This window comes from Nuphar pumila, chromosome 6 (assembly GCF_984573655.1).
Source record: "Nuphar pumila chromosome 6, dmNupPumi1.hap1.1, whole genome shotgun sequence".
NCBI classification, from domain to species: Eukaryota; Viridiplantae; Streptophyta; class Magnoliopsida; order Nymphaeales; family Nymphaeaceae; genus Nuphar; species Nuphar pumila.
Genome location: NC_143254.1, coordinates 17,319,660 through 17,347,637, shown reverse-complemented (window position 1 = coordinate 17,347,637; position 27,978 = coordinate 17,319,660). Strand labels below are relative to the sequence as shown.

At 40.9% G+C, this 27,978-nt stretch overlaps 1 pseudogene; it reads left to right on the top strand.

Annotated features, from left to right (window-relative positions):
• The first annotated feature begins 282 nt into the window (after positions 1-282).
• Positions 283-27,708, top strand: LOC149834146 (chaperone protein ClpB1-like; annotated as a pseudogene).
• Positions 27,709-27,978: the final 270 nt, after the last annotated feature.

The window sequence follows — 27,978 nt, the reverse complement described above, 5'->3', positions numbered from 1 at the left end:
TGGAAGCCATCACGTTTTCCGTACACCTGTGGATTTCTCTCTTCTGCTCACTCTTTCGATGGAAGTTCGAATTCACAAAGCTTTTCCCTCGATGAAAAATCTCGATTACTATGTCTATAATCTGAAGAAACCATATTGATATCACCACCACCACCCTCTGAAGGAGAAGAAAACTCGTCTGTAATAAAGAACATCAAACTCTTCCTTCATTCGTTCTTCTCTTCTCCATACACACGGTTGCGTTCTTGTTCTGAAGAGGAATAACAGGAAAGAAGAGGGACCATGAACCCGGAGAAGTTCACGCACAAGACGAACGAAGCGCTGGTGGGCGCGCAAGGGCTCGCTATGGACGCCGGGCACGTCCAGATCACCCCGCCGCACCTCGTCCAGTCCCTCATGTCCGACTGGTTCGGGATTCTCCGGCAATCGATTGTCGAAGCCGGCGGCGAAGAAGAAGAAGAAGAGTCGGCCGTCGGCCGATTCCTTCGAGCGTTTCTTCGATAGGACCGTGAAGAAGATGCCCTCGCAGCACCCCGCCCCCGACGAGGTCCCGGCGAGCTCAGTCCGCCCAGAAGTCGCAGGGCGACGCCTACCTCGCCGTCCACCAGCTGATTTTAGGCCTTCTTGAGGACCCCCAGATCAGGGACGTCTTCAGGGAAGCCGGAATTAGCGTGCAGAGGGTCAGGGAAGCGGTGGAAAAGCTGAGGAGGAAGGTGGAGAGCCCCTCCGCGGATGCCAACTTCCAGGCGTTGAAGACCTACGACCGGGACCACGTCGAGGACGCGGCGATGCTCAATCTAGTGATGGACAGGGACGAAGAGATCAGGAGGGTCATAAGGATCGTCGAGGACGAAGAACAACCCGGTGCTTGTCGCTGAGCCCGGCATCGGGAAGACGGCCATTGTCGAAGGCCTGGCTCAGAGGATTGTGAGGGGTGATGTACCAAGGTACTGCAATTTCAATCTGGTATGAATTGGGATTTTCGAATTTCGGTTTTTGTTGGCAAAAACTTTTTCAGATCATGGTGTGCTCGTGTCTTCTTTTGATTCTTATGAATTGGGTTTGTTGGTCGTTTTTGAGGCCTAGAGATGGAATTTTTTTTTTTGTTTTTTTGGTGTTGGTGTTTTTGTGGTAGCATTGCCATAGATCTGTAGGTTTGGTTTAGTGAGAATCAGTTTTTGGATCACCGGAATTTAACTTGTATAAAGGTTTTTCCGGTGATCTAAAATCAACAGTAATGAAGGTACCAGTTTTTTTTTTTACTCATAAAAACATGTTTTTTCGTTGAAAAAACATAATTCAAGGGTCGATTCCCACTAAATCGAACATTCTAAACAATCTAGCGGTTCAGATCTACCATAACACACTTCAAACCCATGGGGAAGAATGGGGCAAAACAAAAAATGAGGCCTAATATGTTCAGTTATATATATATATATATATATATATATATAACTATATATATATATATATATATATATAGTTTCACAGCCCTTAGTTGTACAGCTACATGCCATCGCGGAAGCAGAGCTGAAGATGAGCTTTTTGCTCATGCGAACATCGGAGCCGTCAGTTTTGCATTTTGGATGAATGCCACGTACCATATAACTTTTTTGTTAATTTTTAACTTTTCCGTCAGTTTTGAATGTAAGCCCCAGAACGGTGATGACTCTCTTTTTGGGTTTTTGTGCATAAAATTTTCACCTTTATTTGGTTTTTGTTTAGTTTCCGTTGATGTCGAGGAGCGGGAAACTACACAGGATGATTACAGAACAGGAGCTCTCAATGCACCGAGGGGAAGAGGAAGACGAGAGGAGGAGGCGGAAGAGGCGTAAGTGTTGAGCCTCCGGAACTTTCGGGGGGGCTCCAAGGCGTTCGAGATCGCCGCGAAGTTCTGCTACGGCGACAGGGTCGAGCTCACGGCGTCGAACGTCTTCCCGCTCCGGTGCGCGGCGGAGTACCTCGAGATGACGGAGGAGCACAGCGACGGAAATCTCGTCTCCAAGACGGAGGCGTTCATGAGCCAGATGGTGCTCCGGAGCCTCAAGGACGCCGTCAAGACCCTGAGCTCGTGCGAGAGGCTCCTGCCGGAGGCCGAGGAGCTCGGCATCACCAGGCGGTGCATCAACGTCATAGCGATTAAAGCTGCCACTGATCTGTCCCTCTTCGGATGGCCGGTGGCGGAAGGGGCATCCGGCGACCTGGCGAGCCCAAGCGGCAATGTCCCCTGGAACAGGATCGAATTCGACCTCCGGCGCCGGGCTCCGGTGAGGTACGCTTGGTGGTACGACGAGCTACATTCAAAACTGATGGAAAAGTAAAAAAGTTAACGGAAAAGTTATACGGTACGTGGCATTCATCCAAAATACAAAACGGATGGTCACGATGTTCGCATCTATAAAAAGCTATGTTCAGCATGACCTGATCTGCTTCCTGCCATTGTGGGGCTTGATGGACGGCCAATGCAAAAAATGCAAAAATGTGCTATTTGCACATTTTAATGGTTTTAGAGGTGATTTTTTACTAGCTAAAGGTCTCGTCCGAGCTTTGATGGTAGTCAAAAACTGTTAAAGGGGCAAAAAAATGCACAAATAGTGTGTTTTTGCCCTTTTTGCATTATTTTTGTGATGGACGATCACAAAATATATATATATAGAGAGAGAGAGAGAGCCAAAAGAAATTCAACATTACCACTCATGAAGATCAACAAATTGTTGAACCCATGAACTGAACAAGAGCAAAGTCAAAACAAATAAAGAAAGCAGAAGAGAAAAAAAACATGGCACAGATAAAACGGGCTACCGCTGGCGGCTTGCCCAAATTGCAGCAAAAGAGAAGTAGCATCAGCAGGAGAGAGAGATGTCAGGAGAGAGAGATGTGTAGTTGGGCAATCACTAGAAGCCCAATGCTTAAGCATCCATCGTGCAGCACAATAGATGCTCAACGTCAATTTTTGCAAAAATACCTTTATTAGCACACTAAAAATGTGCACCAGAAGCGAGCTAGGACCTTTAGCTGCACACCCAAGACCTTTATATATATATATATATATAAAGAGCCTTGGAGCAGGAAAGTGTGGTATGTTAACCTTACCCACCATGGCCTCCACACCCTGGACGGTGGTTACGAAGAGCCTTGTTTTTTTTATTTGAGACTTACTATTGAATTAGTATAAAAAAAATAAAAGGGAAAGAAAATGTTGCGTTGGCTGGTTGGTTTTGTAATAAAAGGCCATATGGTGGGTATTAGGGATTATTAAGTGCGAGAAAAAAATTACAAGAGCGAGGCAAACCGTGGGTTGTGCAAGGGCAGTTCTTCCATTGAAGCATAAAGGTACACATACAGGTGATTGAGAGAGGTCGACTTAGCGATTCACTTGGTGGATTGAACAATGTGATACCTGCCATTTCTTATTGCAGAAACAAACTCTATTATATGTTTTTGAAATAATACGATTTTTGCATTGTTGTTGCCTTGAGTTCCTGACATTTGATTGTTCTGTGTATGTATAGGTGGTTAGCAAATGGACTGGAATTAATTCCAGTGACCAAGCTTGGGCGAAATGACAAAGAGGCTGATCAGTAATTGTGGAGAGCTACATAAACGGGTTGTTGGTCAGGACCATGCTGTTGTTGAAGCTGTTGCCCAAGCTATTCTGACGTCTCACGTGAAAAAATATGGTAGAGAGAGAAAAATGATCAAACCATGAAGAAAATAATGATTTATGTGGTTCCGATAACTCAAATCCTGCATCCACAGGAAATCTCAGTCACTCACACGCGTTTATTCAATAGGAGAAGAGTTACATATATCAAGGTTGTTAAATGCGATGAGGCGAAGCGAGGCGTTGAGCCTGCCCTTCGCCTCTGAGGCGTACGCCTCTCACAACTGGAATGGAAGTGAAGCGGTGGGAGGGGAGGCAGTAAGAGAAGGACCACCCGCCCAGCTGGTACGGAAGCGAGGGATATGCGGGTCGTCCGGTGGTCGGAGAAGACTGAGCAGCAGCTGCAGCACAGCAACTCCGGTGGTCGGTGGTCACAACTGGTCGGAGGTTGATGAGGGGCGCATCACAGCAACGCCTCAGTACCTTGAGCATGCGCCTCGCCTCTGAGGCGTACGCTTCAGGTACTAAGGTGTACGCCTCTCACAACACTGACATATATAGACTTTTGTTAAGTCTTATCTTTATATTTTCTTGTGGGTGTGATCATTCTTTCTTTTATCTTCTTAGAAACGTCTTTATCATCTCCTTCTCTGATTGAATTGATAACATGCCAATGCCTTGAGGGTGCTGACAAGACTGTGGCATGAAATGAGATTTTTGCAAACTTTATCAATCGACATTAATTTGGAATTATCCTTTGTCGCCATTGGGGTGCCGATTGGCTTACAATCTATCATATTAGCTCATTTTAAAATATCACAAGCATATTTTGTTTGACACAAAAAATAGCCCTTCTGATGAGTGAACGACTTTAATTTCGTGGAAGAAATGCAAAAGACCCAAATCTTTCATCAAAAATTCTTTTTGTAAATTCTTCAAAAAAGCATTCAAAAGACTCGACTTATTTCCAGTGAGAACCAGGACATCAACATATACTAAAAGAACGAGACAATTGTCTTTATCATGATAGGTAAATATAGATGGATAAAAAATATTGCCTTTAAAATCATATTGGAAAAGAAAATCACTTGGTCTCTCCCACCACGATCGCGAGGCTTGCTTTAATCGATATAAAGCCTTCTTAAGGTGACAAACATGATTTGGAAAAAATGGGTCTTCGTAACCCAATGGTTGTTGCATATAAACAATCTCATTGAGGGATATATGTAAAAACACATTTTTTACATCAAGCAGGTGTATTTTCCAACACTTTACAGTAGCAAGGAACCGTAAGAATGGTTCTAATGCTAGTTGGTCTGATAACTGGATAGAACTTTTCTTGGAAATCAACAACTTCAATCTGTGTTAAGCATCTAGCAACAAGTCTATCTAAAGTTCTATCATATATTTGAGTTTCATCTTAAAAACCCATTTTTATCCTATTATATTCATGTTATAGTTTTTAACTAAAGCTGCCATTTCTTCATCCAAGGCATTCTTTCACCTGAGTTGTGAGAGAGCAATCATTACATTTTTTAGTTCTTTTGGAACTGGCTTAAAGATTCCGAGCATCCCTTGGGTAGGAGAGGGTGGTGTATGTTCCCCGTGGAACACGTGTGTTCGGGGTTCGAATGAGTGCCACGTTGGCACTCATTTGTCAGTTTGGGTGTGTACGAAGGAATATTGTGGATCCCAAGATATTCCTCCGTACATAACTCCCGAATGAGTGCCAACGTGGCACTCATTCGGACCCGCAAACACGCGGCCCCGTGTTTGCAGGGGGAACATACAACCTGCTCGCCTTGGGTAGTCATTGACTTATGAGAAGGCTTATGAATAGGGCATTCATCGACATTTGCGTCAGAATGTTCATTAACATTTGCATCAGGTAGGAGATCAGATTCAAGAGAAACATCATTTTGAATTCTTGTGGTGCATTTTTAGGTAATGTAGCAATAGGTTCAAGCAAAATTGACGTGTTACTGTCTTCATAAGACTGATTTCGAACATCAGATTGGTTGACAGCTTGGATGTCACCCTCACATTGAATGACAGAATCAATTTTGGGGTTGATGTCGTGATCGCCATTCTCAAATTCTCCGTCAAGAAAGCTGGAAAAATCATTTCCAATATTTTCATTTTTAAAAAGAGCCGCTAGGTCATATCTTCTTAAGTCTCTCTCTAATCTACTGGATGATGTATAGTCATTAGAGAAAGAAGTGGGTGTGAGAAGCTATACATGAAGCGAGAAGCGTCAATTAAAAGACTTAGAAACAGCAAGTAGAAAGCACCATTAGAAAAACAAAAGTTACAACTTATTTTTATACCCTTTTTTTTTTTAGGACGGGAAAACCACCCTCAAAATTAGGAGAGGGTGGTGTATGTTCGCCCCCGATGATTCACTGAATCCCACGTCTGTGTTCGGGGGATCAAATGAGCGCCACGTATTCATGCACATGGGGCTCGTATTCCCGTGTATGTTGACATAACTTTGCATCGGACTCTGGTGCTGTTGCAAAGACTTAATCACCCTTACTTGCTTTTCCTGCTCTGAAATAACGGTTCGAGGAAATGACAAAAATATCCTCCATTCAAAAGTTGTGAAACGATGGGTCAATAAAAAGACAAAAAAAGTCCTCCATCCAGAAAGTTTGATGTTAACCATTCATTAAAAGTGGAGACGTTCCCTATTCATTAAACTCATGCGCCATCTGCTGTAACAGTTGCTCTCATTATCAACCAAAACTTTGCCTTCGTCTCCAGTCTAGCTTTCCGCCTTGTTTTTTATCCTGTTGTACAACACACTGTCGCCTTCTCGTGCCTGCCTTGCGTTACAAAACATTCCAGTGTCTTCTCTTCATTTTTGCTGTCGTTAGGCATCATAGTAGAAAGCAATGATTCACAAACATTCCTTCCAATGCCATTAAGGCAGCGTGAGTAGCTTTTCATCTCATCATGCGATCGATGAAGAAGGCATGTCGTCTTATGTGCCATTAAGGCATTGTTTGGTTATTGCAGGTAGATCTTGTTCTTACGAAGGTTGGAAACTTATCGATATTTGTAAGACGCTGGGACCTATTGACAAGAATGCTTGTTTGCAGATGCTAGGAAGGGCCTCTACCTCATCAGGTATCCTACATTCATTCATCGTATGCATTGTATCTCAAACCGCTGTATTAGTAACAGACTCCCATTTTTGTGAGATACATTTGTGTTAGTTAATATCGATTTGTTTGCTATTATGCTCAAGTTCTTCCTTATCGATTTGTAATTTATTGTGCGATATATTTATCGACCTTTTAGATAGTATGGTTTTTTATCGTCGAGTTGTAAGTTATTATGTTGAACTGCCGTATCGATTTTCAATATCTTACACATCGCTATACATACAATATTTGTAAGACGCTGTGACCTATTGACAAGAATGCTTGTTTGCAGATGCTAGGAAGGGCCTCTACCCCCATCAAGTATCCAACATTCATTCATCGTATGCATTGTATCTGAAACCGCTGTATTAGTAACAGACTCCCGTTTTTGTGAGATACATTTTTGTTAGTTAATATCGATTTGTTTGCTATTATGCTCAAGTTCTTCCTTATCGATTTGTAATTTATTGTGCGGTATATTTATCGACCTTTTAGATAGTAAGGTTTTGTATCGTCGAGTTGTAAGTTATTATGCTGAACTGCCGCATCGATTTTCAATATCTTACAAATCGCTATACATACATATCGTTTGTGTAAGATATTATATTTCATGTAATATGTATTTGTAAGATATTTGTACACAAACTTTGAAAACATGTGGATGCAGAAACACATCATTACACGAATGGCGGGGCGATTTTCGCATGCATATCGCTGCTCTCTCAGCGACTTCTATTGAACTCGCTTTAGAGACTCGTGGATATTATGAGAGCGTTATCGTCAACACACATGTACGACATGAGTATTTTATTGGCATGGTAAGCGATAAGTCGATGCTCAGTATAAGCAAACATCAAACTGCACTTGATTTGATACTGTCATGCATTAAATCGTTGCTTTGACTTGCTTAACCCTAGTGGTATCTGTTATATGCATCCTGATTAAATCGTAGTAAAGTTATGCCGCTTGCTAACGCAAATTGATATATTGCTTACAAAACATTCCACTGTCTTATTTTATTTGTCGTTGTTGTTAGGCATTATCTAAGAAAGCAATGATGCACAAACATTCCAACCAGTGCCATTAAGGCAGCCTGAGTAGCTTTTCATCTCATCATGCGATCAATGAAGAAGCATGTCGACTTGTGTGCCATTAAGGCATTGTTTGGTTAATGCAGATAGATCTTGTTCTTACGAAGGTTGGAAACTTATCAATATTTGTAAGACGCTGGGACCTATTGACAAGAATGCTTGTTTGCAGATGCTAGGAAGGGCCTCTACCCCATCAGGTATCCTACATTCATTCATCGTATGCATTGTATCTCAAACCGCTGTATTAGTAATAGACTCCTGTTTTGTTAGTTAATATCGATTTGTTTGCTATTTTGCTGCAAAACACAAATTGATATATTGCTTAAAACATTGTTGAGCTTATCATCAGGTTGTAATAAAGACGATGTAGCTGAATCCATCGAAAGATCTAGAGAATTGAATATCTATACTTATGACGCAACTAAAGTATTGAACATCTGCACTAACAATGCACATGAAAAGAAGGGTGCAGGCATTAGACCCACTCTTGACTTGAATGTTCCAACGGAAGAAATGCAATTCAATGATGAGTTAGACTACCATGACAGTGCACATAATAAAAGTGTAGGCCCCGGGAATATACACGGAAGTACACTTGACTTGAATGTTCCAGGAGAAGAAATGCAATTCAATAATGAGGTAGATTTTGATGACAGTGCACATAATAAAAGTGTAGGCCCCGGGAATGTACACGGAAGTACACTTGACTTGAATGTTCCAGGAGAAAAAATGCAATTCAATAATGAGGTAGATTTTGATGACAGTGCACATAATAAAAGTGTAGGCCCCGAGAATATACACGGAAGTACACTTGACTTGAATGTTCTAGGAGAAGAAATGCAATTCAATAATGAGGTAGATTTTGATACCGTAGGAACTGGGAATGTACATGGAATTACACGTGACTATGTTCCTGTAGAAGGAATGCAGTTTAATAACGAGGAAGATGCATATAAATTTTATAATGATTATGCCTTAAAAGTTGGCTTCAGTGTGAGAAGGTTTTCTTGGTCAAAAAATGCACAGGGTGTCTTGGTTAGAAAGACATATGTCTGTTCCAAGCAAGGTTGAAAGAAATCAATGGGAAATCCAACAAGGAGCATGCCAGAATCAAGATGTGGATGTCAGGCGAGATTGGTTTTGAGAAGACATCTGAATGGAAAATTTGTCATGCGTACTTTAATCAGTGATCATAATCATGATTTATCTGCATCATTTATGACTGCTATACTAAGGTCACATCGTAAAGTAAGTGTAGTGCATGCTGCAATGGCTGAAATAGCCGACAGCGCCGGCATTGCACCAAGGAAGACATACAATTTGTTTACCCGCATAGATGGTGATCGCAAAAATATGTCATTCACTCCTTTGGATCTAAGAAACCACTTGAGAAGGAAGAGGACAGATAACATGAAGATCAGAGAAATATGTTGTTTGGTTCGCTACTTACAGAATAAATCAAGCAATGAACATGGTTTCTTTAGTGCAATTCAAGTAGACGAAGATGGATATGCTGTGAATATGTTTTGGGCAGATTCAAAGTCGAGAGTAGATTATGAATGCTTCAATGATGTGCTTGTGTTTGATACTACAGTAAAAATTAATACTGAATAGTGGTCATTTGCGCAGTTTGTGGGAGTGAACCATCACGCACAGAGTTGTATATTAGGCGGTGCTTTTGTGTATGACCAGACCAAGGAAAGCTTTGAGTGGTTGTTCAGAGTATTTACACAGGCAATGAACGGGAAGCATCCTGAAACTGTACTTACAGATGGTGATCACGCAATTGCGGCTGCAATGCTTCATGTGTGGCCAGATGCACATCATTGCCTATGTTTGTGGCATATCTTTCAAAATGCAGCAAAGAACATAGAACACATATTTAATCAGAATACAGGGTTTGACAAATCGTTTACAAGGTATGTACTTCATAGCGTAGACGAGGTCACTTTTAAGTCAGATTGGGACAAAATGATTAAGACATACGACCTTACTGACTGCCTGTGGTTACAAAATTTATATGCAGAAAAAGAAAAGTGGGCATTGGCATATAGAAGACAATACTTTTGTGCAGGTATGATAAGCACATAAAGAGCCGAATCTATGCATGCCACGCTGAAGAAAACCCTGTATTCATGTTTAACAATATTTCATTTCATGGAACAATATGAATTATTTGTAGATGGTCTAAGACAGAATGAGCTTGAACAAGACGTGAAATGCTTCAATACACGACCTCAAACTTTTGGCATGGAAATATTGATGCGACCTGCAGCTCTGTATACACTAACTGTATTTGAATGGATCAAGAAAGAGGTGTTGCATGTCATGAATTGCAAAATAGAAGGACTCGTGCAAACCGAGAATATGCACAAATACCATATTTTTTGTCAGGGCGAAAAGCATCAGAAAAGGCAAGAAGCACATGTCACGTACAATGTTGACAACGGAAGGGTAGAATGTTCGTGCAAAATGTATGAATTCAAAGGCATTCTATGCTGTCATGCATTAAAGGCACTCAATCAAGAGAAGATTAAAGAAATACCTGAGTCTTACGTAATGCGAAGATGGACCAGACGCACGAAGATTGAAATGCTCGTTATGGACAATGCGAGTAAATTTGGTGTTGACGAGAAGTGCCACATAGCCTCCCGTTACCAACAACTGTGTAGATCATTCATGCATGTTGCTGATTTGGCATCGAGAAGTGAAGAAGGCTATGCATGTGTGAGAAAAGCTGCAACGGAGTTACTTGAAAACGTGGAGTTAATTCATATTAAGTTCGTTGCAGCGAATGAATACCAGACGAAGATAATGGGATCGAAAAGCGTAGGTCAAAATCATGTTTAGCTTGACACTTCTGAGAAGTTGCGCCGAAGCGTAAACATTATCTTCAACAAGTCAGTAGTGAACGTTGTTGATTATGATGGACATATTCATGAAGCGAAGGGTATCAAAAGAAAACCTTCCTCTGATCGCAGTCGTCGGAGGGCAAAGGGTGCAGTAGAATTGGTTGGCAAGAAGAGGATTAAGAAACAACCTACCTGTAATAAAAAACAACAAGGCCCTTGCAATGAACATGTATGTAAAACATTATATTGCTTCCCATTGCGAGAAGCTTGTCAAATAGCTAACTCGTGTAATGTCCATCATGCAGCAATACCATGCCAAAGTACCACCAAACGTTCAAACCTACATTCCTCCCGACCAGATTTTCGGCAACGATCGCTACAGTTTTACAAGTCTTTTGGTATGTAATCAATATTGCGAGGAGGTATGCATTTCTTGTGAAACTTAATTCAGTGTCTAATATTTTCTCTTTCATGACAGGCTCTAATGCATTCGACAGATAGGTATGGGATACAGGAATCTCGTGTGGGCCATTAATTTAGTTGTTATGCCTCTTTGCATGCCCCGATCTCCACAATGTCGGATTTGTTTTTGAGTTTATAGTCATTTGTCACTGACGACTTGCGGTCCGTGGTTGGATTTGCTTAAATCGATAGATAGCGATTTTTTGCTTCTGCAGGAAGTCGATCGATGACATCACTGTATGGCGATTTGTGATTATCGTTGATTAGCGATATGTGGCATCGCAGCGAAGTGATTTGAGTGTATTGTTCAAATGTCGATCAAAGCGGGATGACAAAGGTTGTTCAAGTAAGCTTTTTTCGGCCAATGAGCAAGGTTGCGTTCCATTTTATGATCTAAGTATGCTATCACCTGCGCGGTTGAAAGCCTACTTGAATCATAAAATGAAGCGCAACCTTAGTCAATGCCCCAAAAAAGCTTACTTGAACAACCATTGTCATCGCGCTTAGATCGACAGTCGAACAATACCCCCAAATCGCTATGTTGCGCTGCCACATATCGCTAATCAACGATAACCACAAATCGCCATACAGTGATGTCATCGATCGACTTCATGCAGAAGCATACCCGGCATTGTGGAGATCGGGGCATGCAAAGAGGCTATGACAACTAAATTAATTGCCTACACGAGATTCTTGTGACACCTCCAATTGCCTTTTGAAATCATTATTGTTATCCTGTGAAATGTTGTATCCATATATTATAAATAAAAGGCTACTCAATGTATCTTTTCTCTTCCTCACTTCATTTCTTAAGAGGTAAGTCAACCTCTTAATCTGGTACAGGGTAAACATTGTTCGCTTTAACAGTCGAAGTGCAAGTGTGAGTGGTACATCACAATTTCTCACAATCGATATGTGGTTCAACCCGTGGGTTTTTTTTAGATCCGTGGGGTTATTATGAACAAACGTTCACTATCAATTTATACTAGTATCGTTTAACACTGCAAATCGGCGTTGACTAACACCCTTTACAAAGGCCGAGTATTGCTGCACAAATCGCTATTCAACGATAACCACAAATCGCCATGCAGCGAATATGAAGTCGAATTACTCAGTCACAACGAATAACAATAAATGTTTGATTTGTCGTACAGTATTCATTGATCATGTTGGTTGAGCAGTACATCTTTTAGGTCATAAATAGTCGCAAGAGTACTAGAAGCTGTGTTTGTCTTCTACTTCGTGAACCAGCAACAATCAAACAGACGGTTCCGTCATACATACAAACTTACACAGACGAAGATAGCTACACGATCAACAATGGCGAATCATGGGTATATTGTCTACACATCATCTACATTTTCATCAAAATCCATTTGTTTCATGCCGTTTTTTGCGATTTGTGTTTTGTGTACTGTATACTGTATTTTCAATATCGTTCGTTGCAATGTCCACATTCATTTCAGTCGAACATCCATCGACGAAGTTGGGCGAAAACTTAGTCAATCACTCCTGGAGGACATCAACAGAATACAAAGTGAATTCACACAATACAACATGATCAGTAATTTTGTTAGTATGAAACTAGTAGCAGTTGTCTATATACGTAAGCCATGTGTACGTCTGTTAACAACAACATATTTGCTGCAAACAGACTATATCCGATTTCGTTAGTTATATTAAAAGCAGCGCACCAAGCCAAACTATATGCGTCGTAAGCCCGTATTTCATGGTATATCGGTTTTATTTTATGTTGTTTTTCGTTATTGATTTATTCCAATTGATTCGTATGTTATCGTTAGTGTTAGCAATGTTTGAGTTTTCTGACTATCTTACGCTGTTTGCCATACTCTAGTGGATTTCAAGACGGCATACCTTATTGGGTTAACGGTAATCACTGCAGAGACACTTTGTCAAGTGAAAAGGTAAGCAAACAAACCTAGAGTGCAATATTACAGCATAACAAGTGCTAACATCAATTTTTCGATCTATTTGCAGATATTGATTCCTACACTATGGCAATCTGAAAAGCATTGGGTCTTATACGTGATGGATTTACACGAAAAACAACTATGGTGTTACAATTCGTTGGAAGTTGACAGTGGTTTACGGCTAGACATTTCCCATCTCGTAAGTTTCAATATCTATGTGAGGAACAAGTCGTGTACTGGGGTCATGAATTTACTGTCGGTCGCATTATTCTCAGATCGGTTTCCTCAAAGCCATTTTGGGAGTCGATGCTAGCGAGTGGATCTATCGCACGACATACAATGCTCCTTTACAAGATAATGGCGTTGATTGTGGGGTATTTGTAATGAAGTACATTGAAGCAATATACAATGGTGCAGAACCCTTATTCGACGTTGTATGCCATTTCTTCGCCTCTGTTATTGGGGATTAAGTGCATGTCTATTGCTTCTACTTTACAATCTGTTTTTGCAGGTTGATATACCCGGATTCCGCGAAGAACTCTGCAAAAAATTGACGTCCTTTCTAATTTCGGAGGAGAAAGTGAAGGAGGCCTCGCGAGCATCTAAAAGGCTTGCAATTGATAAAAGATGTGCGCTCAACCGGTGTGGTTGACAGGCGCTGAGTGAGACTGTGATGTATTTTAATGAATAAAGACTTCTAATGTTCGAAATGATAATATTCAACATCGCTATGAAATGATGTATGCTTAAACATCGCTTTATTGCTGGCATATGAAAAAAGTGGTGAATAACGGCCATTAATGTAGCTTTCGTATTTTATGAATAGTACGAAGCGATATGCTTAGTGGTCTACCGTTAACTACACTGCTACCACCATGAAAACTTGTCGGTGTGAATATTATCGATTTGTCGGTTCCTTATTCGCGAAGCAAAGTGAAAGTGTGTGTTGTGTCAATCAAATATTAATGAAACGTCCTATCACCCTCCGTCAGTTTTCAAGTATATACGTCAGTTTCATTAAACCAAAAGCAAATCTTCAGTAAAAATGCACTCCGCATTAATGAAATTGAACAATGTGGGGGCTATTCCAAATATTAATCAATGCGATTGGACCGAATTTTTCGATCTCAAATAAATCCAAAAGTACGTCCAGACGCGTCCCAAGAAATCGCCTAGGCGTACCGTACCGTAGGTTCAACAATACAGCGATTTCTGATTACGATTTACATTTCGTAGAACACCCATCACCGGAATGAGATGAACACCCGTCACCGGAACGACGGCTGTGCTGAGACCTCCTCGCTAGAGAGAGGAAGACAACGTGGTGGAGCTTCTATTCGCCATCCTCAGCGCGACTGCACCGACTGGGTTGCTGTCGAGGAGGAGGGCGAGAACGGTGATGGCGGAGAGGAAGACAACATATTTTGTCTGCCATTCTTTTTAAACTCAATCAATTGTTCGCATATTTCGTCGCGTATTTCCGGCATAATATCCCGCAACAAAACATGTAATGTGAAACGAATATATAACAGGAATAAACAATAACATCGGATACAAAGCTCATACAGCGTGAAAAGTAACATCTATTCCATTGTATATTGCTTCAATATGCTTCATTACAAATATGCCACAATCGACCCCATTACTTTGTAAAGGAACATCGTCAGCACAGAGCAACATCCACTCGGCAATGTCGACACCCATAGCCTCGTTAAGGAATCCCGCCTGTGATAAAGGGATAATATATTACACTCCGGTCCACCTCGAATAGCTACGATTCACCTATGGCCACAATCTTACCAAATGCATAGCGTCGCGTTCTACGCCACTGTGGCAGTCCAATGAGTTGTAGCACCATAGTTGTTTTTCCAGAAAATTCATCTCGTATAGGACCCAATGGTCGGGATTTTGCCAGAGTGTAGGAAGTAAAATCTGCGAATCGAAAAAATAATTTCTCATTCTAGAGACATATCGTGATGGGGATGTTACGACTAAACCTTTGAGAAAAGGTTTGTTCACTTACCTTTCCAAATTTCGAAATGTCTAGGCACTCATCATCGCTGTTCCAACACGTTACTGCATCTTTGAATCCAATGCTGTATGGCTTTCGCCGGACGTACATCTGTTGCACGAAATAGTAAGATTTAACCATCAAGAAACTTTAGTACGTAATAAAAACAAACAAAACAACAGCGGAACAGCCATACCATGAAATAAGGGGTGATGATGCGTACTGTATTGCTCGTTGGCTTGCTCTGGATGTAATTGACAAAATCACACATTGTCTGGTTGCACAAATTTACGAACTTCAAAACATACAAACCGGAATGACCTAGAAATTGATAGTGGTTAAATACTTACAAAATTACTGATAGTGTTCCCAACTGCAAATTCATCTTGCATCTGCTCGATGTCATCTACGGACTCGTCAGGGCGTTGTCGCCCAACCTTGCCTGTGGATGTTGAACTGTGTGCACCATGAGCGTGGTATTCAGGATTCGACATTGAAATTATTGTCTACAGTAAACAACAATAGTCCAAATACGACATGAAAAGGCAAATGCTGACTAAACCGCTCAGGCGTGGTTGTGTTCTTCTTCGGCGCCGTGTCTGGCCGTTTTGCTCCCATCGTCCTCTCCGTTGCCGCTGTGCCTGGTCGTTTTGCTCCCATCGTCCTCTCCGTTGGCGCCGTGCTTGGTCGTTTTGCTCCCACTGTCCTCTCTGTTGCCCCTGTGTCCGATCGTAGTGCTCCCATCGTCTTTGGCGCCGTGTCGGGTCGTATTGGCCCCATAGTCGTCTTCTTGGATGCCATGGTTGGTCGTACTGCTCCGATTGTCCCCTTCTTCGGCGCCATGCCTGGACGGAGATATCGATGGCAACTTTGCAACGTAGATACGGAAACGCCGTCCTCAGTCAAATACAAAGGTAAAGTCCTTTTTAAAAAATGCCGCCCTTTTTCGAAAACAGCCCGCTAATTAAATGATTGCGTTTTAAATAAATAAAAATACGTCGTTTCACATGCCGCCCTTTTTCCCGATAGCCGCTGCCAAATTAAATGATTGCTTTCGAAGTATTTAAAAATACGTCTTTCCACAAACCGCCCTTTTTTCGATAGAAAAAATTAAAAATATGTCGTCTCACATGCCGGACATTTTCGGAAAACAGCCCGCTAATTAAATGATTGTATTTTAAATAAATAAAAATACGTCTTTTCGCATGCCGCCCTATTTTTGATAGCCGCCGTCAAATTAAATGATTGCTTTCGAAAAATTTAAAAATACGTCTTTCCACAAACCACCCTTTTTCGATAGAAATAATTAAAAATATGTCGTCTCACATGCCAGACTTTTTCGGAAACACCCCCGAAATTTAATTATTCATTTTTAAATAATAAAAACACCATCGTTTGTCGGTCGCATTATAACAAGCTTTTGGGTATGAATAATCTTTCACGATTATTCTATTGATTATCGTATATGGATACATCGATATATTCATGCAACGACAAACCCTTTTCTTATCGCTATTGACTGTTATCATTTACGCCGTCAGAACTTGTTAAATTATTGTTCAAGGCTTACATCGTCAATCCTTATTGCGATATTCTTTCGAGGCGGAGACAAATACAACGATTGCTAAACAGAAATGATATATCTTAGCGATGCTAGAGAGGTTAGGCAATGCCACGATTTTTGAACAAACATATATTTTCGATTAAAGTTTATTTATTACAGAGATCCACAGACGAAAAGATGTAATAAAAAAGAATTAAACAATAAAAGAATGTCACGTTACTACAACTCATTATACAATTACAACAAAAACCTAGCGTGATAAAAATGAAAAACTACGATTTATTCCGAGGCACTTGACGAATCTGATGAAATATCATAGACTTGTCTCTCACTTTTTATTTGTGCACTGTCTATCCTGCGTGACATCTTCGTTGCGAGACCTTTATTAAGAAAACTGATCATCATCTCTACCACTGAGTTCAATTGAATCCCCATAGTGCTTACTTCTGCCCTTAATTTCTTATTCTCCCTCTCCATAACTTCGAACCTTGCGGCAGAGACAATGTTCTCTTTTAGTGTAAGTGTTCGCTCTTCCTCGCGCTTTGTTACTGAGGGACCAGTCGTAGTAACCGGAGAGCGACGACGTTTTGGTTGTAGAGGCTGGGCTGCAACATGAGAAGGGGCAGTTAGGAGGCATGGGTTCACAATTTTTTCAATCTTTCGATTTCGCCGCATTGGTTCCCAATACCTTTCGAAATAGAAGGGATCAAATTGTCGTCCTTCATGTGGTTTCGAAATAGAAGGGATCAAACCACCTAAGTTCGAATTTAATAATTTGTCCCTGTAACGATCGGGCCAATTAACGTTCCTGCCACCACCACTATTCATCTTCCTTCTCACTTCCAAAGGCTTATTTGGGATAGACTGCCCAAAGCCAGATTGTAGAAGAACTCGACTACCTTGCTGCAACTCGACTTCAAAATTGCAGAATAGCCACAAATCGCGGTATGACAATCTAGCAGCCACCGCAACAACGTCTTCATCATCGTCCTCCCCATCTCCATAAGGTCTCCACAAAACCTGTACATTGGTAATTCTTTTTAATAACGAATGACAAATATATTAACATTTATTTATGCATGATATAGCAACAACGATATGTACTACGGAAGACAATCTTGCAGCAATGGATACTTAAGAATGCTGAACATTACAACGATTTATAATACTCAATGATAAATGCTATCGTGATTGTAAATAATTTTAGAACGTTTACCTCGTTTAGTTGCAGCCCATCTAAAATGGACTTAGCATTATAAACTGTGACGTTTATTCTAGCCCAACGACCGATCTTTGGAAAACCACAAATCGGAGGGTCACAACGAGGACACAATGGGATAATATGTTCCAACGCCCAGGCCTAACAAAAACAATATTATTAGTAACACCACAACCTGCAATGAGATTGTTCTACAATTACTAAGTATGTAATCAACAAATACCTTAACAAATGGCCAAAATCCACCAACTGTTTTCGTACCGTTACTCGCACGGTGGAGTTGATTGTACAAGTGTGCGAGCATAGCGGCACCCCAAGCATAGTTGTCTACTTCATCTAAGTCGGCCAGGTACTGCAGCCACATGAAACTTATTCTCGAACTAGAACAATGGGAAAATAATGTAAGACCAAAAAAATATAGAAGGAAGCCGCACAACTCTTGGTCAGCTATTTCAGATGCACAAGTAGCGGAGTGGCCTTCCCATTTATTACGAAAAAATGAGACCTTCATTGATGTGAAATTTATTCCACCAGAAATACATTGACTTCATTCGTCCATCGACATTCCTAACACGGTCGTGCATTTCTCCCTTGCGTTATAGTTTGAATGCCGTAACAGGACATCACTGCCATCGCACTTAAGGCCAGTGATCATCACCACATCTTCTAGAGTCATGGTGATCTCAAAAGAATCAAACTGGAATGTGTTCGTCTTATCATTCCATTTATTTACCAGGTGGGTCATGGTATTCCAGCAAGTTTCAAAATATTGCTGGTCCAAAAGGCCACCGAAGTGCATATTTCATAATCGGTCCTTCTGATATGCACTCAGCTGATCATACCACGACAGAACTACAGGCCATTGACATCGACCTCCGAGCTTTTCACCTGGTGCTCTACTTCTCCTGTGAACTCCCTGTAACACAAAATAACATATTATTCCTACCAATTGTAATTTAGTTCCATTTGTACTTATAAATACTATTCTACTAACCGCTATAAATAATTTTGGTTGCAGACAGAATATCACAGTAATCGCTATACATATTAATACCTAACACAGTAATCGCTATACCAAAATTGCTAAACATGTTATTAAATCTTCACAGACAGAACGAATATATTTACCTTGGTCGCTATTTTCTCCTGTTCTCCCTCCAACCTGGGACTTTCTGGTGGGTTCACTGCCACCAATTGACTTTCAAGCTCCATCTCTACCGGCTCCACCATCGCATGTCTTTCTCTCGCCTTCCTTTTCTCGGCCTCCTTCTCCATCCTTTCTCTATCCTTCCTTTTTTCATCCTCCTTCTCCTTCCTTTCTCTCTCCCTTTTCTCCGCCTCCTTCTTCTGTTTCCTTTCTTTCTCCCTATTCTCCTCCTCCTTCTCCTTCTTTTCTCTCTCCCTTTTCTCCTCTTCCTTCCTCTGCTTCCTTTCTCTCTCCCTTTTCTGCTCCTGCATCCTTTCTCTCTCCTTTTTCGCCTCCTCCTCCTTCTCCTTCCTTTCTCTCTGCTTTTTCTCCTCATCCTTCTGCTTCCTTTCTCTCTGCATTTTCGCATCTTCCTCCTGCTTCTTCCTTAACCTTTCCTGCACTTCCTCCTCCTGCTTCTTCCTTTCTTTTTCCTTTTCTTCCTCCTCCATCTCCTTCTGCCGCCTTTCTTTCTCTTCCAGTTCTTGTTTCCTTCTTTCCTGCAGTTCTTCCTCCTGCTTCTTCCTTTCTCTTTCCTTCTCTTCTTCCTCCTCCTTCTCCTTTCGTTGCCTTTCCTTCTTTTCCTCATTCTCCTTCTCCTGCCTTTGCATTTCCTTAGCTTCCTCAAACTCCTTCTCCCTCATTCGCCTTTCCTTTTCTTCCTCATATTGAGGAATATTCTGTTGCTTCTCTTCCTCCTCCTTATTCATTTGCCTTCGCCTCTCATCCTCCTTCTTCAGTAGCCATGCCTTGTGAAACATTGCCCTGCGCTCCAAGTCTCTCCTCTTACATTGTGCCGCAGTTTCATCCACTAAATATTGAATATAACTTTGATACTGCTCCTCATTCTTCTTCCTCTTTTCCATCATCTGTGCCTTAATCCTCCGCCTTTTATCTATATTCTCATCAATATTTCTTGCCTTTGCCTTCAATTCGTCATCCTTGTTTTGCATCTTTCGTTCTTCAGAGTTCTTCCTTTGGTCCGCAGCCTCGATGTCTGATGAATAATCCTCCGCATAATACGATTCCAAGGCTTTTTCCTATTTTTATCGTTCTCAATCTTAAGTATATTTTGGTATCTTTCAAAAACCTTAGATAGATGGGACTGACAGATCACTTCTCTAATAGACAACCCATAGAACGACGGGGTATCTCTAATTTGATGAGGCGCAGACATTGGTAACTTGCACAACACATTACACGATCATCAAGATTAGAAATCATCGGAATATTTGGGTTCATAAGAAACAAATCGTTGTATAAGAAGCAATCTTCAGATTGAATAAAGAAACCTTACACGAAACTCACCGAAACGATGGGAATTTGGATATTCCAACTGTAGAGTAAGCAGTGGTAACAACTATGTTGCGGTTGCGCGTAAGACGGAAACAGATACTCTGGAACAAAGGGAAAGGATGCTCCGACGACTCCAGATGAAAGCAAAGAATCTCCGGTAGAGTGCTTAGAGCGAGAATGGATTGTTTTGAACTATTTGAATCCTACAACATAACGCTTGCTACATACGCAAACTCTGCGGAACGTTTTGGCGCGATAACGATGGAGGGCAGTTTTGTCCTTTTCACGAACCGACGGTTCAGTTTTCTAGAAGGAGGGCATTTATGTCCGTTCGAGGAAGATGAAGCGAATGACGGTAAAGGGTACTTAAGTCTTTGTTGCGGCACCAAATTACGATGCAGTATGATGCGGACTATCATCGGGAACCATGCCGGTCTCGATCGTATACGTGGCGCTATTTGGAAGCCCCAAACATGAGATCTCAGTACCGGCCCTGTTCAGGGGGGGGAACATATAACCTGCTTTGCAAAATCAGAGACCCAATTGCACTGGTTGAGCCTGTTGTACGTATTGTTGCTAGTGCACCCTTTGCCCAGGAGGTCTCCCTAAGGGGCAGGCAGGTTATATGTTCCCTCAGGAACATGCACTGTAGCTACAATGCCTGTTCCGGGGTGCACACGCAACACCCTCTCAAACCTCCTGGCTTTGGCTGAGCAAGGACTTTTTTTTCTGAAGGCAAGCTGGGGTTAGGCAGACCCTACCAGATATCTCTTAAACCCCATGTAGCAGAGGGATTCAGACATGAACCTTCAGCTTGGCACATGACCTCGCTTACCACATGGGATACCACCTCGGTGGCCTTACCCTTACTACTGCAAGGGGCTGACGCTCGTGGGATTGAAAATGGCCATGGCCCCCTCCACTGCGCCAAACCCCTTTGGGGCAACCTATTTATTTTTTACTTCAATGTATCTTTGAATCACATGCTCAAAAACACCCATTGTATGTAGGTTGTGTAATAAAAAACAATTAATGCATCTTTGAGCCTCTTGCTTGTTCAAGATTTCTCAGTTCAAGTGTCTTAAACAAATCAGAAAATTTTAGTGTTTTATCAATGATGATTTTGTTGGAGTGTGGAGCTTGTTATAAATTTCTAATTTCTGTAGATCCATGTGGTTGCAAGGAGTTGAGTTCTCTTGCCCATAGGGTGAATGTTCTAGGTAGGGATGACAGTGGATTGGGGGAAAGCGGGGCCCCGCCCTGCCTCGCCCCGTTTGGACCAGGGATGAAGGGTATGAAACAAGGATGGAGGCGGGGACAAAGGTTAAAATCCATCCCTGTCCGGGGGTGGAGGCGGGGATGGACGTGCACTTTTCCCCGCCCCACCCTGTCCCCACCACGATCCCCGCCCCGACCACTTTTCCCCGTAATATCCCCGCCCCGCCTCATCCCCGTTTGAATGGGGGATGGAGGACATGAAACAGGGATGAAGGCGGGGATGGAGGATAAAATGCATTCCACGCCGGGGATGGAGGCGGGGGTGGAGGATAGAATCTTGAGGCGGGGCGGGGGTGGAGACCTTGTCCCCCGCCCCGCCCCACTGCCCTCCCTAGTTCTGTGAGCGTTATAGCTCTATAGGTGAATTTTTTTAAGGTAATTTATAATTTTATCCTAAACTCTTTGTTATATTCAACAACACTAGTACATTCTTTTTATTTAAAGGAGGTAACCTGACTCTTATATTGTATACCACGCAAAAATCTTGTTTTTGTGTGGGGCTGTTTTTCTCTTTTGTTTTTTCGTTTTTGGTCTAAGCATTGTTTCCTAAAAAGACCATGTAGTTAAAATGATTGATAAAAAAACAAAAAAAAAATTTGTGCTTATCTAATGCTTTTTTTAATCATTGAGAAATCTTGTATACAAGTCAGATTCCACTGATTCAAATCCCAATATTTTGGACCATGTAAATCACACGTCCATACGGTCAAATTTGATAAAAAACAACAACTCGCAACATGGAACCCGTACTAGACGGACACTATCGTTTGGACGTCAGCTGAGCGATGCTCAATGAAAGGCGTTTGGGAACTGATCAGAGAAAAGGCTGAGAAGGATCCATTGTTCAAGCTGGTTTCTAAAGCGTTGATGGTACGCAACAATTGCCCTGATCTTAAGTCCCGGCTTTGGTATTGATGTCAGTGGATCGGGTATGGGTTGGATAGTTGGTCAAATGAGAATTTGAATAATAGTATTCGATAAAACAAGTAGAATCCTATTAAGAATCAGATTCAGATTTTGCAAGTAGTTTCGCATAGGAATCTGAATCACATTTTTAATTTGACAGATAATCCGACCATATTACAGATAAAATATATCTATTAGCTAATTAACTTCATATTCGGTTCATTTTTTTCTCATTCAACTCTGAGTTCAAATCTGAATCCGATTAAGTTAGATCCAATTTAGTCAGATTCAATAAATATCCAAATTAATCCGACCAGTTTACAACTGTATAGTTTTTGAAAACCAAAGAGAGAGATGTCAACAGATTGGGTTTTATCTGATATCTGACCAAATCGGGCTCCATTTTGCCTTTGGTTAGCCAAACCCATATCCAAGATTATAATTGGATTGAGATAATGTTTGGATTTTTTGCTACCAAATTTGATAAATATTCGTATTTGTTTACATGTAAAAAAACCAAATTTAGCATACCCTTTTCACTGTCTGGATCCAAATCTGAATTCGAATCCATTTAGCCAACATTCGGTTAGTCAGTTTATGGTATTGGCTATATCCTACTCGAATTTGAGACGTTTGCGTTCCTCTCTAAGATGAAAAAAAAAAAACAGGTGGTGATGATGCCTCGTCTAGTGGAGGGAAGTTCGGGTGCAATGTGATTGCACGCTGTGTGCCGCCTGATGGCCTTCATCATTTCTTGGGCTCCAGAAGTGTCAACTATCCCGTTAAAAGATCAGGTGCATATTTGGGGGTTTCCTTAGGTTTGAATTCTTTGACATCTAAGCTTCTCAATATTGTTCTTAAATTCATTGGTTGATCTTAATTAGTTTAATTCCTTGATGCTGAAGCGTGCTAATATCGGCAGCATCCTTTATAGTATAATCTGGTTAAGGAGATGCTAACTAGAAGCACCTAAGCAAGTATTGTCTTGTATAGATGTTGGGCAGAAGCCAAGAATAGTTGAAGCACTTCCTCTCTATGTGAATTTCTTGGGTAATTCAACAAACACTTTGCAGGCACAGCAACTTCTAAATACACCAAATCTTATGCAACTACCTCCACCAAGACAAGCATACAATGCAATAGAAGTAGGCGAAGCACAAAATAAATCAAAACAAGGGAAGAATACAACAAAAAACCTCCCTCCAAAAGAAGAAAAAACCAAATGGCCACCGTAAAAAATAGACTGTAAAATTGGGTTACAATCCTTCTTCTCAAGCCCAAGCTTAAAGATTCACTCATCTTGTATACAAGAATCTCTCCTTTGTGCTCTTTTGGTAGTAGAAGAAAATTTACGTCCTTTTTTCTCACGCACCCAAGCATGTAAAAGAACCTCCCTCATTCTGTCATTCTCACATTACAATGAATAGAAGACTGTAGGCTCTAATACCCACTATTCAGAACATGATAAAAAATACACCTCCATAAATTGAACTACATTTTGACCTTCTATAAAAGCGACTCTAGAGGTGGGCCACCCAAATGAGGATGGATCTAGATTCTAGCCCAACTTGACATATATATCTTGCGACCTTTAGCCTTCAAATGTGTTGCAGAACCTTTCATTTTAATACATGCCCCTAAGCACTCTTAGGCACCAGAAACGAAGCTAAATTTTGGTTAACAATTGGTATCAATTGGAGCCAGAAATTAGAGAAAGCACGCAATTGTTCCCCTTTAACAACATTTCAAAGCTCCTAGGACAAGAAATCTTGTTTGGTAAGAGGGAGAAATATCGGATTAACCCTTTATTCTTCTTATCAGGTTGTTCTTTTTACACTTCCAATTCAAATTAATTTTATAAATATAGCAAATTTTAATTTGCTAGTTTTACCACATTTGATTTCAGTGATCTTTTTTATGTCAAGATTTTTGCATTGGATGCGGGATCATTGGTTGATGGAACCACAAATAGAGGAGAATTTGTAAAGAATCTCAAAGAAGTGACAAGGGAAGTGGAAGCTGCTAATGGCAAATTTATTGTCTTTGTTGATGAAATCCATCTGTTGATTGGAGCAGGCCTCTTCATTTACATAGCTTTAAGTTGTGATTATGTTTCAGGCTCTACTGTTGATCTATTTTTTTTACAGCTAAGAATACCTACTTTGTTGCAGGTAGAGTTAAGGGGTCATCCATGGATGCTGCAAACTTGTTGAAGCCTGCATTAGCTCGAGGACAATTTTGTTGCATTGGTGCTACTACAATCACTGAGTACAGGAAATATGTTGAGAAGGATAATGCGTTTGAGCGGTGTTTTCATCATGTCTATGTGGCTGAACCCGCTATTGCAGATACAATTGATATACTCAGAGGATTGAAGAGAAAATATGAAGCACATCATAATGTCTTGATTCATGACAAAACATTAGTCTCTGCAGCTCAACTCTCAAGCAGATACATTACTGGTATCTATAAAAGCTTCCATTGGAGCTCCATGCTAAACCAATTTATAACCTTGAAGATTGTCACTAATGCTGATTTTGATTTAGTTCATACTACAGCTTCTTTCCCGTTTCCTTGCTCAGGGTGCCGTCTTCCTGACAAAGCAATTGATTTGGTTGATGAAGCTTGCATTAATAGGAGACTTCTGATGAATTGCCTTCCCAAAGAGATTACTAATCTTGAGCAGAAAAAAGCCAGACTTCAATCTGAACTAGTCACTGGAGAAGAAGGAAAATGAAGCTGAAGAAACACGACTTGTAAAGGTAAACGTGGCTTTGCATCAACTAGTTGGAACTGTATGTTCATTTATAAACATGGTTGAATTGTGCATTTTTTGCCAAATTTTAGGTTCACAAGGAGATAGATTATGTCAGTGCAAAGTTGCGACATTTCGTTGTGGAAAACCAAAAGAAACAAGAAAGGATGGCTGTGCTTCAGAAGCTTAAGCGAGCACATGAATCACTTAAAGCAGATAAAACAGAAATGGATTTTCCAGCATTTGATTTTCTGAAGCAACATGTAGTTCGAATTCTTGACACTGCAGTGAATAGACTGCAAAACACTAACAGCAAGGAATTGACGTCAACCATGACCGTGTGTGCAGAGCAAATTGAAGAGGTAATCCACTTACTAGTCTATTAAAATGCTTCCCTATAAAGAATCATCTTCTGCCCAAAGAAATGATTCATCAAAATAATGAGTCACCTGTTTGATTGAGATGGACACATGGAACTGCTAAGTGCTTGGTGGTTCATATTATTTTTCAGCACAAAAGAAAAAAAAGAACTGTTCTGTACCATTATGCCGTGCGAGATATGGACTTCCCCATGGATTTGAACTATACTTTGATATGAGTGATAAGACAATAAGGCATAATAAGATGTGTGCAAGAGAATAAGAAACATGTCTAGAGAACCTCTGGCCAATTTTGCAGTTGAATTTTCTTTGTTATTTGCATTGCTTAATGCACACATTATCTGAAGACATAATATTCTTATGGTCTTGCAGGCCTTAAGCGGCTGGACTGGCATTCCAGTTACAAGACTGGGGAAGAGTGAAAAAGACAGGCTAATGGACCTTTCATAGAGATTGCACACGAGAGTCGTGAGTCAAGATCATGCCATTGCTGTGATTGCACAAGCAATTTTGAGATCTTGTGCTGGCCTTGGCAGGCCTAAACAGCCTGCAGGTTCCTTCCAGTTCCTTGGTCCTACTGGTGTTGGCAAGACAGAGGTTGCAAAAGCACTTGCTGATCAGCTCTTTAATGATGAGAGAAGTTATTAATAAGATTTGATATGTCTGAGTATGCATCAAAGGAGTCGGTCACTCGACTGATTGGCGCGCCACCTCGGTTAATTTTTAGCATACCAAGTCACTAGTTAATCCTAGATCCATTGTTGGTTCAATGCTAAAAAATTATTCTTATTTGTCAATTTTTTGACCCATGTTTTGTGTTACTGAGTAGGTATGTTAGCTATGAAAATGGACAGTTTACTGAGGCCGTCAGAACAAGGCCTCACATTGTTGTTCTCTTTGATGAGGTTGAGAAGGCAAATACTTTCTGTCTTTGACACCCTTCTTCAGGTAATTGATGACGGTCGATTGACGGATGGAGAAGGAATAACTACTGACTTCATCATCATGACTTCAAATCTTGGTGCACGGCACCTTTTTCTCTACAGTAGATAGTCAAGCTTCTATGCAAACTGCAAGAGATCAAGTTATGCAGGAGGTAATGCGAGATGCGACCTTTTTGCACATTAAAGTGATCACGTGTTAAGCCTCTTTGGGATGCTGGTAACGATACTCTGCATTGTGAATCTCTCAGGTCAAGAGGCATTTTAGGCCAGAATTACTGAACCGTCTCTACGAAATTGTGGTATTTCATCCTTTTTCGTGGGAGAAAGCAAGAGAAGTGGCAAGATTGCAGATTAAAGATATAGCTAGCCGTCTATCAGATAGAAGAATAGCTTTAGCAGTGTCTGATGCAATGTTAGACATTGTATTGGATGAAGCATATGATGCTGTAATTATATTCATCTCTTGTTCTCTCTTGCATCTATCATATTGAATTCCAAAACATGACTTCTACATCTTTTGTGTCTTTTTTTTAAACCTCTAATCCTAGAAGTCAATAATCCTGTTTGTTCGATGTGTAGGTGTCTGGGGCGCGACCTATTCAAAGATGGTTGGAGAAGAAGGTGGTGGCAGAACTTGCCAGAATGCTCATTAATGACGTGATCAATGAGGATTCAAGGGTGTATATAGATGTTTTACCAGGAAGCAAGGACTTATTCTACACTGCACCAAGAAATGGTGAGTCCAATTCAAATGGCGTCCTCGAATCCAATATGCTGGATAACATTTCAAATTTGGAGAGCAAGACAAATCAACATCCCCAACAAAGAAGAATGGAACTTCTAAACCTGAGTTTAAAAATTAGGCTGACCTTTGTATTTTGTGAATTGGAAAGTTGTTTCCAGAGTAAGGCCATTACATGATTAAAGTTATCATTGTCTTGTACAGATTACTATGACTTGATGTGCTTATTCATGGTGATTTTATTTGGCACTCTCTTGCTAGGATTGAATTCTATCTGTTTTAAAAGTGCAAAATTCATGTGCAGTTGGGCAGATGCATACAACCTGCTCATGCATCACTAGTTTCTCTTCATTTGCTTGAAGGGGCCCAATTTTAATACAAGTGTGAATCTTCATGTCATGATTGAGTGGCAGTGTTTTGAAAAACCATAGTACAGTGTTCTGAAAACCCATACACAGTGGTTTTAGCTCTCTCTCTCTCTCTCTCTCTCTCTCTCTCTCTCTCTCCATAGATTTAGCCGCCAAATGCTTGATCTAACCGTACAAATATGTTTAACATGGTTTATTTACTGTATTAGAAGGTTTTATCATGAGTACTAATACACCGCTATA